Source organism: Pseudorasbora parva, chromosome 14, assembly GCF_024679245.1.
Source record: "Pseudorasbora parva isolate DD20220531a chromosome 14, ASM2467924v1, whole genome shotgun sequence".
NCBI classification, from domain to species: domain Eukaryota; kingdom Metazoa; phylum Chordata; class Actinopteri; order Cypriniformes; family Gobionidae; genus Pseudorasbora; species Pseudorasbora parva.
Genome location: NC_090185.1, coordinates 29,762,296 through 29,773,654, shown reverse-complemented (window position 1 = coordinate 29,773,654; position 11,359 = coordinate 29,762,296). Strand labels below are relative to the sequence as shown.

General features: G+C 37.6%; 1 long non-coding RNA gene across 1 annotated transcript; it reads left to right on the top strand.

Moving 5' to 3' along the window:
* The first annotated feature begins 6,051 nt into the window (after positions 1-6,051).
* On the top strand, positions 6,052-8,645 carry LOC137039583 (uncharacterized). The gene is made up of 4 exons (XR_010897705.1): positions 6,052-6,124; positions 6,256-6,582; positions 6,664-6,807; positions 6,877-8,645. It is a non-coding gene; the product is annotated as an uncharacterized lncRNA (long non-coding RNA).
* Positions 8,646-11,359: the final 2,714 nt, after the last annotated feature.

The following is an 11,359-nucleotide window of genomic DNA, read 5'->3' as shown; positions in this document are numbered from 1 at the left end:
ACCACACACCAGCGATAGGTGGAGAGGGTGATAGAGCCAATTCAGTGGATGATGATTAATTAGGAGGTCAAGATTAGTAAGGGCCAATCGAGGGAATTTTGCCAGGACACCGGGGTTACACCCCTACTCTTTTACGAGAAGAGTAATTTTTAATGACCACAGAGAGTCAGGACCTCGGTTTAACGTCTCATCTAAAGGCTCATGCTCTTTGACAGTACAGTGTCCCCCATCATTATACGGGGGCATTAGGACCCACACAGACCACAGGGTGGCCTCACTAACACCTCTTCCAGCAGCTACCTAGTTTTCCCAGCTGCTCTCTTATCCAGGTACTGATACCAGGTACCAGGTCTTGGGCTACAGAGTGATATAGCTGCTGGCTGACTGATCATGCAGTGCAAATGTTTAATTGTAATGGATGCATTGCACGGGCTTCCATTGATGAATGGCTCCAGCTGTTTATTTATAAACCTGAGAGTCTTAACTTTTAAGATAACAATACATTATCATATCTACAGCTTATATTAAACTGACTAAATAAACCAATGGGTGGCAGAAATGTCACATTAAACTTTTAAACAATGTTATTTTTCTGTTATTCATAAATTGAAAGATGTTTTTATAATTATAATATATGTTTATGTTTTAATTTGACTGAAAATGTATTCCAAGATGCATTAAAATTAAGATTATTTCAAGTACCTATACTCAGTGGTGAATTAAGTATACAAACCAAGTAGCCTATTGAGTAAAAGTACAGATAACCTAATAAAATAAGTTTGAAGTACTCGTTTTCAATTTTACTTGGGTAAAAGTAATACAATTACCTGCATTTTTTATGAACTTAAATATTAAACGTAAAAAGTATGACCAATACCATTCTCACTTCCAAGGCGTCAAAATCCGAAGCATGGTCAAGTGCTTTCCACGTTACAACGAAGACGCTAAAGCTGCCCCTAGGCGTCATTTTTCGACGCGCTGGGTGCTCCATTCATTTCAATGAGAAACCTTTGGCGTCATACACAGATGCATTTAATTCTTTGCGTTAGTAAAAGCAGACATGATGTTATTAATATTTAAAGGCTACTTTTATATTTTGGAGCAACTAACCCAACTCCTACCCTAAACCTACCCACAGCTTAACAATATAAAACATATAACACGCAAATAAATGTACAGTCACAAGTATTTATTGCAAAAACTGACCAAAAACAGTATAAAAGTATGAACTCATGCTGCATTCCAAGTCTTCTGAAGTCATACGATGTCTTCATGTGAAGAATAGAATTGATCTTGATGTTTTAGTCTCTGAAATGATGATCCCGCTGCCCCGTGAACGAACTCATTCATTCATCTCATTCAAATGATTCAAAAGACTCCTGAACATGACGCAATCGGTCACAAGACACACGAGAGCCAATGACATTTTACAATCAATGCTGACGTAATGACGCAATTGGTCACGAGACATATGAGAGCCAATGCAATTTCACTATGAAATCTGACGTAACGGGCAGCAATATTTGAAATTTGATGTGTTCATGGTCTTCGGCGGATGGAGATGCTGATTGCTTTTGGGGATTTTCTTAATGCAAATCAATCGTTTGGCCTCGGAAAACTTAGATTATTTAACTTTTTTGAATAACTCGTGGATGCAGTCGTATGTTATATCCTGTGTTTTATATCATGTTCACACAAATGGGTAAGTTTAGGGATGGGGTGGGGTTGGGTTACATGTTAAAACGTGTCTGAATAGCCTAAATAAAATAAATGTAAATTAAATTATGCTTGCTGATTAAATTGAGAATCACACTCCAACATGTCATAATGGAAAAATTATAAACCAATAAATAATTTCAATAAATAAATCAAAAAATAAATTTCCCCATGACGATAACATTCCCATACCCAGTGCGTCTGTGTATGACGCCAAAGGTTTCTCATTAAAATGAATGGAGCACCCAGCGCGTAGAAAAATGACGCCAAGGGGCACCTTTAGCGTCTTCGTTGTGACGCAGAAGGCACTTGACCATGCTTCAGATTTGTACGCCTAGGGAGTGAGAATGAGTTGCCAATACATGTGTTTTTGATAATTTTATATAGTTATACATTAATTTTATATTGTATATTTTATATAAACCTACTGCTCAAAATAAATGGAGGAGAGGGTATTGCTGAGTCTAACATCATTATGAATTATCAGTAGACAGCACTAGTCAATAAAAAAGATAGTGAATGTAAATACATAATAAGTGTATGTAATGAGTGTGCTGACAAACAATAAAAACAGTCTTCACATAGGGCTTAAAGCATAACATTTTAAAATAAATGCTATGTAAACATACTACCCATGTACAAGGAGATGTTTTCATGACCTTGCACAACGGTTCCTAAAAGTTCCCTAAATGTGATAAAAATCCCAAAATTATATATCATTAGGGAAGTTCCTAAAATGTCCTCTTTTAGTTATTAAAGTGCTGCAGTTCAAGGTTTCTTTTATGACTTTGGGATTTTTTTTATGGTCACAGTAACGTTACAAAAAAAGACATTTGGAACATTACCAGAATATTCTCATACGGTTCCTGTTAGTCAGATGGGGATGTTTAATTCGGGACTACCCTGCAAAATATAAAGTGCCTTGCGAAAGCATTCGGCCCCCTTGAACTTTGCCACCTTTTGCCACATTTCAGGCTTTAAACATAATGATATGAAACTGTATTTTTTTTTTTTTGTGAAGAATCAACAAATGGGACACAATCATGAAGTGAAATGAAATTTATTAGATATTTCAAACTTTTTTAACAAATCAAAAAAGCGCCACCTTTTGTTACGATTACAGCTGTAAGTCGCTTGGGGTATGTCTCTATCAGATTTGCACATTGAGAGACTGATATTTTTTTCCCATTACTCCTTGCAGAACAGCTCGAGCTCAGTGAGGTTCGATGGAGAGCGTTTGTGGACAGCAGTTTTCAGTTCTTTCCACAGATTCTCGATTGGATTCAGGTCTGGACTTTGACTTGGCCATTCTAACACCTGGATGTAACAAGTTCTGACTGCTGACGCTTTACTTTATTTGTCAATAAACTCAAAACAATGTACACTTCAACGTGTGTCTTTCTCAGTCTCAGATCACTTCCGGGTTGCGGTCTCACTTCCGTTTCCAGGTTTACTCAGGGTCTCTTGGGTGGCGCGTCAGCAGTCCCTCTCTCTCTCCCATGCTTCCAATTCCACAGGCGTTTTATCCTCTCCCCACACCCATTACTGGAACAAGATACAGGTGTTATCAATCTGCGTCCAACCCACTCACTTACCGCTCGTCCCGCGGCTCTCTCTCTCGCTGCAGACCTCGCTGAGCCACGCCCCCCTTGCCACACTGGATATGTTTATTTTTGAACCATTCCATTGTAGATTTTGCTTTATGTTTTGGATCGATGTCTTGTTGGAAGACAAATCTCCGTCCCAGTCTCAGGTCTTTTGCAGACTCCATCAGGTTTTCTTCCAGAATGGTCCTGTATTTGGCTTCATCCATCTTCCCATCAATTTTAACCATCTTCCCTGTCCCTGCTGAAGAAAAGCAGGCCCACACCATGATTTTGCCACCACCATGTTTGACAGTGGGGATGGTGTGTTCAGGGTGATGAGCTGTGTTGCTTTTACGCCAAACATAACGTTTTGCATTGTTGCCAAAAAGTTCAATTTTGGTTTCATCTGACCAGAGCACCTTCTTCCACATGTTTGGTGTGTCTCCCAGGTGGTTTGTGGCAAACTTTAAACAAAACTTTTTATGGACAATTTTAAGAAATACATCCAGTGTGATCATGGGCCTCTTGGCTGCATCTCTGATCATTTCCATTTCAATATTATCACTTGCACAGTGCTCCTTGGGATGTTTAAAGCTTGGGAAACCTCCACAACAGTATCTCGGACCTGCCTGGTGTGTTCCTTGTTCTTCATGATGCTCTCTGGGCTTTAAACGGACCTCTGAGACTATCACAGTGCAGGTGCATTTATATGGAGACTTGATTACACACAGGTGGATTCTATTTATCATCATTAGTCATTTAGGTCAACATTGGATCATTCAGAGATCCTCACTGAACTTCTGGAGAGAGTTTGCTCCACTGAAAGTAAAGGGGGTAAAGTAAAGGTTGGTGACATCATAAACCCTTGCTAGTCTCCGCAGATGTGACTTCTGCCCGTAATGTTGAGAGGCGAGGTGTTTCCGGCAACCTGTGCTTGGCACTTCACCAATAAAAATACATGGAACTACATTTGACCATCTAAACAATCTAAAATCATTGCGTTTTTCGGAGGGATGGGCTTCATAGAAGCAGGAAGCAAATGAGCCGTTCAAAGGACAGTGGAGACAGCGGTGTGGAATAAAGGTAAAATATAAGAACAATACACAATAATTGTTCAACCTTTTGTTCAATTGTTCAATGTTACCAAACCATCATTTTTTACAGTGTAGATGCGTGTAATGAAATTGTGTTATTAAATTACAAAATTAATGTAATTGTTTGTAATTACTGAGGTAAAATGTGTAATTCAGTTAGTTACTTATCATATTAAAAGGAAATTGTTTTCCTTTAGCATTTATAAAGTAATCCAAACCACATTTATAATGGGTAACGTATAACAATAAGCAATTACATTTCCAAAGTAACCTTCCTAACACTGAATGTATGTGAGATTCAACACATTCTTTCTGTTGTGTGACTGGAGTTTCGTTGAATTGTCATGAATTTAATTTTACTTAATGTCATTCAAATTCAAATTAAACTTCCTGCGGAGCGGAGTCAATTCAAATTCCAATTGATGAATTGAATGGAGGCCAATTCTGAAATTCAGAATTTTGCACAAGCCTGTTTACCGCTGTCTTGGGCTCAATGTTATATGGAAGAACTTCGAAGATAAGTTATTAATTAAATTCCATGTGGTGAACCTATGATAAACAGTGCACATATGTCGCTCTCTTTTATGTCTGATGGGATCGCCAAAATATCTCCAAACTACGGAGCCCCGCACAGGTCATGCAGTAAAAAAACTACACTGTAAAAAAAGTCAAATTTTTAACTTTTGCAGTACAATCGACTTGGATGTTTAAGTTATTTAAACTTAAATTATGTTAAACTGACTTTAAAAAATGAGTTACATCTTGTATAACTAATAAAAAAAAGTTTAACATTTTTTAACTTATTTTGATGAGTCAAAACAATGGAAAAACATATGTTGTCATAACTTACTAACTTATCTTTTACAGTGTAGTCGGCACGATTTCCTATTTAGTTCCCTCGATTTATAAATCGTGCGTACGTTGTACTATTTCGTTCCCTTGATTTATTAATAGTGCGCACGTTTTACTAATTCTTTCCCTCGATTTGCTAAATCATGCACACCTTTAACTAATTCGATCCGTCAATTTACTAAGACGTGCGCACAATTTATAAATCAAGGAAATGAATTAGTATAACGTGCGCACGATTTATAAATTGAGGGAACAAAATAGTAAATCGTGCACTATTTAAGTTTTTTTTCTTACATGTAAGGTGCTCCGTACCAAACCACTGAAGTTGAGTGAACTAACTTGTCAACGATATCTGTGTCTTCCGAGCTGGTCGTGAGCGCTGCATTTTCTTCACTCTCTCTCATTTTCTTGCTCCACTTCACTCTGATCCTCCAAGCCTGTCAGTCACTGTGACTGTAAACAACACCGCGTGCAGCACCCAGAAGCCCGGTCTGCAATACGCATGCACAGCATTACGCATATATAGCGCGTAATTATTACATCGAGAATTTATCGAACTGATATCGCTTTATTTAAAATTATATGGTGATAATTATCGTTATCGTTTTATCGTCCAGCCCTAGTTGTGAGTATTTGCAGTGTTTCTGTATTTGGTTGTGTTGTGTCACAAATTCTTAAGTATTATTAAAAATGTCCCTTTTAAGATGATGATCTCACATTAGGCGTTGGTGGGTTTTGAGTATCACTTCCTTGAAATGTAGTATAAAATTCCTCAATACCGTTCCATCTTAGAGCCTTTTTGAAAGCAACCAAATGTCATCATGTTAATGCCTTTTAGGTGTGGAAACAACACAAAGATTATACAGCATCTAATATGTAAGTGTTGTTGTTTTTTGTTGATATTTTGATTGATTTAAAGAACTCAATCGAATATAGAATGTTTCCTAAGAATCCTATTTTTTGTATTACTATGTATGTTCATATATTTATTTATTTATTTCTCGTAGGTCTACTAGTATGGTGTCAATCTGTAGAAATGTTAACAGAACATACAAATTTGGGACAAAATGTGACTATAAACTGTGATCTTGATGAAAAAGAGATTTATTGGATGCGACTGAAACCACCAAATCGTCCAGTTATGATATTGAGGTTATTTTCAACTTCACCAACTCCTTTTTACTTTGATTTAAAATTCAGACCCAAATATTCAGTGCAACCTAAACGTAGTCTATTCATAATAAATGTCACTGTTGACGAGTTAGGCATTTATTACTGCATGACCACTGAAGCCCCTCCAAAATTCAGCGCCGGCAACACACTTCACTTCATCGGTGAGTGAGCATTCAGTGATCAGGTCATATGGATGATCAGTGCTTTAGTTGTTGAAATGTAGTCTATGGCTGTTTTTACAGAACCAACTAAACTGCCCGAGTGTCAGAATCACACTGTGGTGAAGTATATTGAGCGGAATCATACTGACCAGATTCAGAGCCCATGGATGATTATTATCTTCATATCTGGTCTGATGCATGGTGTTCTGGTCATTGTGGTCATTGGTGAGTTCTGTTCTTTAATATCATTTAATTTAATCTGTAAAATATGACCATAATTCTCTTCTCTTGTAGGTGTATGTTGCTATTCTAGAAAAAATGTAAAACATCAAGAGACAGAGATTTAGACCAGACTCGTTTTATGCCTCTGGAACAACCTCAAGAGACAAAGACAGTGGTAGAGAAGCCACCAGTCTCAGCTGTCAATCATGATGTCACCGGTAAACTATGTCTTGAAAATCATAAAATTATATGAGTAATTTTTTTGCCAAGTGGCCAATTCATGGGAAGTGATGGTAGTTTACTGAGCTTAGCTTTAACACTTTCTTTGAGCTACTGCTTACACTTCTGCAAAGGAGAGCAAAAGATTTGCATGTATATATTTAATGTTGATCATCTTTTAGAAGATGCAATAAACTATAAAATTAACAACTGTCCCGACGGCAGCTTAGTGTTTAAATAAGAAAAAAGAATGTGTACAAAAAACAAGCAAACACTCCAGTCATGCACAACTGTAAATATATGTATTAAATTTTTACAAAACATTTGAAATGCTTAATGACATGTTAATGTCCTTCAGAACAAAGCCACAACTCATACAGAAAGTCAGACTCTGACCACATTTTATTTGGCCAAGAGCCTAATTAAAAGACTACTAATGTACAGGTTTCATACGTTTAAACTAGGGCCGGGACTCGATTTAAAAATAAATCTAATTAATTAGAGGCTTTGTTATTATTTAATCGAAATTAATCGCATTTTAATTGCATATTTTATTTCACCTGAGAAAAGAGAGAAGTAATTTTTCACATGGATTTTAGTATACCATTGAATAATGACTGAATACATAAGCTTAATCAACAAAATATTGTTTATTTATTTCAGTCCAGCAGACCAGTGCAATGTTTGCCATTAAATGTAGCAATACCTAACGTTAGCATATTTGTGATATTTGAGGCTCGATGTGCTGCGGTGGTGATACGCAAATTCCTTGTTGCATAGCTTGCACACAACCATGCTCTTGTCGACGCTTCCATCCTTTCGTTTTTTAAAACAAAATTTCCCATCCACGGGGCCAAGCAAAGCGGTCTCGTCAGCTTCTTCGTTCATGTTCACTGTGGTTTGTTGTTGTCGGAAGTCAAGAACGCTAGTTGGTGCTCCAGTATAATCGGTCCGTCGAAACTCATTAATTGAAAAACGTTCCGTGGTGCAAAAATAAGTGTGGTTTAAATTATGTTATTTATTTTTTGCCTAGTTAACAAAACCGTAATTAATTCATCTTAATTAACGCGTTAAAGTCCCGGCCCTAGTTTAAACATTTATTTAAACTTCTTTCAAATTTAAAGGGTTAGTTCACCCCCCCCCCCCCCCCAAAAAAAAAAAAAATCTATTTAATTTACTCAACCTCATGTCGTTCCAAACCAGTAAGACTTTTGTTTACATTCAGAACACAAATAAAGATATTTTGTAATAAAATCTGAGTGATATCTGTCCTGCCGTTGACAGCTACATAACTATCATTTTGACGCTAAAAAGAGTTCATAAAAAATCGTAAAACTAATCCATATGAATTGAGCAATTTGGTTCAAATATTCTGAAGAGGCACTTTATGTTATGAACATATTTGATCCTTTTATTCACAGATAATTAAATTTTTTGGGTGCAAGACCACTGCATCACTGACGCCCATTGATGCATCATCTGAGGAAAAATATAAAAAAAAATTACATTAGTACTTTAAATACATCATGAATCAATATATGATGGCACCCATACTTAAACAGGAAATTGTGTGAGGTAGAGATGCATTAAAAATGAGACCTTATATACATGCACTTCATTTTTTTTTTTTTTTTTTTTTTTTTTTTTTTGCACGTGTGTAAAAATGTTTGTGTGTGTGCTTTTAATATTTGAGAGAGAAAATCTGTAATGCATATCACAATTCTGTATTCCTCAGTTGTAAGTCGCTTTGGAGAAAAGTGTCTGCAAAATTAATAAATGTAAATCCAACCACTGTGTGTAGTAGTGGAGCTTTGCTGGCATCTAATGGGTACTGTGCTCAATATATTTTAGATTCATTGCTCTGAAATATTTCAGGTCTTTTATTGTTTTAATACTGATGATTTTGGCATACAGCTCATGAAAACCCAAAATTCCAAAATCTCAAAAAATTAGCATATCATGAAAAGGTTCTCTAAATGAGCTATTAACCTAATCATCTGAATCAACTAATTAACTCTAAACACCTGCAAAAGATTTGTGAGGCTTTTAAAAACTCCCAGCCTGGTTCATTACTCAAAACCGCAATCATGCATAAGACTGCCGACCCGACCCTGTCCAGAAGGCCATCATTGACACCCTCAAGCGAGAGGGTAAGACACAGAAAGAAATTTCTGAACAAATAGGCTGTTCCCAGAGTGCTGTATCAAGGCACCTCAGTGGGAAGTCTGTGAGAAGGAAAAAGTCTGGCAAAAAACGCTGCACAACGAGAAAAGGTGACCGGACCCTGAGGAAGATTGTGGAGAAGGACCGATTCCAGACCTTGGGGGACCTGTGGAATCAGTGGACTGAGTCTGGAGTAGAAACATCCAGAGCCACCGTGCACAGGCGTGTGCAGGAAATGGGCTACAGGTGCCGCATTCCCCAGGTCAAGTCACTTTTGGGCTACAGAGAAGCAGCACTGGACTGTTGCTCAGTGTCCAAAGTACTTTTTTCGGATGAAAGCAAATTTTGCATGTCATTCGGAAATGCCAAAATGCCTGAAGTCCAGTGTCAAGTATCCACAGTCAGTGATGGTCTGGGGTGCCATGTCAGTTTTATCAAGGGCAGGGTCAATGCAGCTAGCTATCAGGAGATTTTGGAGCACTTCATGCTTCCATCTGCTGAAAAGCTTTATGAAGATGAAGATTTTGTTTTTCAGCACGACCTGGCACCTGCTCACAGTGCCAAAACCACTGGTAAATGGTTTACTGACCATGGTATTACTGTGCTCAATTGGCCTGCCAACTCTCCTGTCCTGAACCCCATAGAGAATCTGTGGGATATTGTGAAGACAAAGTTGAGAGACGCAAGACCCAACACTCTGGATGAGCTTAAGGCCGCTCTTGAAGCATCCTGGGCCTCCATAACACCTCAGCAGTGCCACAGGCTGATTGCCTCCATGCCACGCCGCATTAAAGCAGTCATTTCTGCAAAAGGATTCCCGACCAAGTATTGAGTGCATAACTGAACATAATTATTTGAAGGTTGACCTTTTTTGTATAAAAAACACTTCTTTTATTGGTCGGATGAAATATGCTCATTTTTTTAGATTGCGGAATTTGCCAAATGAGCTGCATGCCAAATTCATCAGTATTAAAACAATAAAAGACCTGAAATATTTCAGTGTGTGTGCAATGAATCTAAAATATATGAACGTTTAATTTTTATCATTACATTATGGAAAATAATGACCTTTATCACAATATGCAAATTTTTTGAGAAGGACCTGTATGCTGCGTTTGCAGTCCACAACTGATCCGCTGTTGCATACCACAAACAAAGCATTTATTCACTATTTATTGTTTAAAATCCAAAGGTTGTTACTGAACATTGCTCGTCAGAATTGCAATTCTCTTTGTTTAGTCTTTCATAGAAGTGTTGGACTTTTTCCCCAAAGCCCTCCCCAAGTTTAATGATCGGCCAGGAGTCGAGATATCAATCAAAAGTTTAAATTTATTAAAAATAACAGCGAGTAAAAAAGGTTTCTGAGCTCAGGATTTAGAGCAGCAAAGACAAGCATCTGGGCAGTCCAGAATGACTTCACAACTTTATCATGCATGTTTATATTAGGCTTGTTTGAGATGAGCAAAATCTGTACCGGTGATCAGTGCAAGATGCATGCCGGTTAGAAATGTGTCCGAGGGCGGTCCGCCTTGCTCTGATGTCATGCTGACGTATGTCACAAATCTCTTGTGACCGAAAGGCGGATGTTTTGGATTCTGCAGTTTCACGTGTAGCTAAGTAGTGCTCAGAAATCCCCCACCCCCCCTGTTTCACACTTGCTTGACTTCGTACCACATCTGCTTATTCTCAGTTCCGTTCCACACCCTTTATAGCGTTCTGCAAAATCTTCTGCACATTTGCAAGTTAAATCATCATCAGCAAATTCAATAACAATTCAATTCATAATGAACATCACACTCAATCATTAATACTTCATGGTGAAAAACACAATTAATACTGTATATTTAATATATGTATACTTAATATTATAAAAACAGACATTTGAAGCAGTCTCACTCACCCTTCTAACGTTGGGACTGCTCCATCCTTCAGCATTAGGCGATTGGGAAAATTCTGCAGTTTCACGTGTAGCTAAGTAGTGCTCAGAAATCCCCCACCCCCGCTGTTTCACACTTGCTTGACTTCGTACCACATCTGCTTATTCTCAGTTCCGTTCCACACCCTTAATAGCGTTCTGCAAAATCTTCTGCACATTTGCAAGTTAAATCATCATCAGCAAATTCAATAACAATTCAATTCATAATGAACATCAAACTCAATCATTAATACTTCA